Below are 1,123 nucleotides of genomic sequence, written 5' to 3'. Positions count from 1 at the left end.
AAAAAAAATCAAAATTTGTGGGATGCCTATAAAGCAGTACTTAGAATAAATTTATAGTACTAAACACCAATATTAGAAAGGAACAGCCTCAATAACCTTAGCTTCCACCTCAAGAAACTAATAAAGAACAAAATAAAATAAAGTAAATGAGGGAATGGAAATAATAATTATAAGAATAGAAATCAGTATAACAGAAAACAGAGAAGCAGTACAGAAAAATGAATGAAATTAAAACCTGGTTCTCTGATAATACCAATAAAATTAACTGATCAAGAAATAAAGCAGACATACCCAAATAAATGAAGGTTAATTTTAAAAAAGAAAAAGAAAAAAAGAAAGAAGTCTACCAATATCAGAAATTAAAGAAGTGACATCACTACAAATTCTACAGATATTAAAAGAGGAATATTATTAAAATTGTATGCCAATAAACTTGATAACTTACATGAAATGGACAAATTTCTTGCAAAGGTAAGCAAAGATACCATCTCAGCTATAGTTTAACCTTAGCCAGGTCCAAAGACAGCTTTGGAGCATGAGTTGCAACACAGTACAGTAGTCTTCCATTATTTGCAGTTTTGCTGTACACAATTTCAGTTGCCTGCAGTCAACCGTGGTCCAAAAATATTAAATGGAAAATCCCAGAAATAAACAATTCATGAGTATTAAATTGTGTTGTTTGAGTGCATGATAAAATATTGGGCCATCCCATTCTGTCTTGCCTCAGATATGAATCATGCCTTTATCCAGCATTATCCATGATGTATATACTACCCAACCTGTTAGTCATTGCTTCTGACATCCATGCACATCATCACTGCTCGATGACCCAGAATCACCAAAAAGCAGATGATCCTCCTTCTTATGCGTGGTCAGAAGGTCAGTATTAGCCTAATGCTATGTCACAATGGCTATGTCATTCACCTTACTTCATCTTATCATGTAGGCATTTTATCATTTCACATCGTCACAAGAAGAAGGTTGAGTACAGTACAGTAAGATATTTTGAGAGAGAAAGAAGCCACATTCACATGTTTTATTACAGTATATGGTTGTAACTGCTTTATTTTTATTATTTTTGTTAATATCTTACTGTGCTCCTGTGCCCAATTTTTTTTTTTTT

Source organism: Mandrillus leucophaeus, unplaced genomic scaffold (genome assembly GCF_000951045.1).
Source record: "Mandrillus leucophaeus isolate KB7577 unplaced genomic scaffold, Mleu.le_1.0 Scaffold587, whole genome shotgun sequence".
Taxonomy (NCBI): Eukaryota; Metazoa; Chordata; class Mammalia; order Primates; family Cercopithecidae; genus Mandrillus; species Mandrillus leucophaeus.
The sequence above is the reverse complement of the archived record's forward strand: the minus strand, read 5'-3'. Positions refer to the sequence as shown.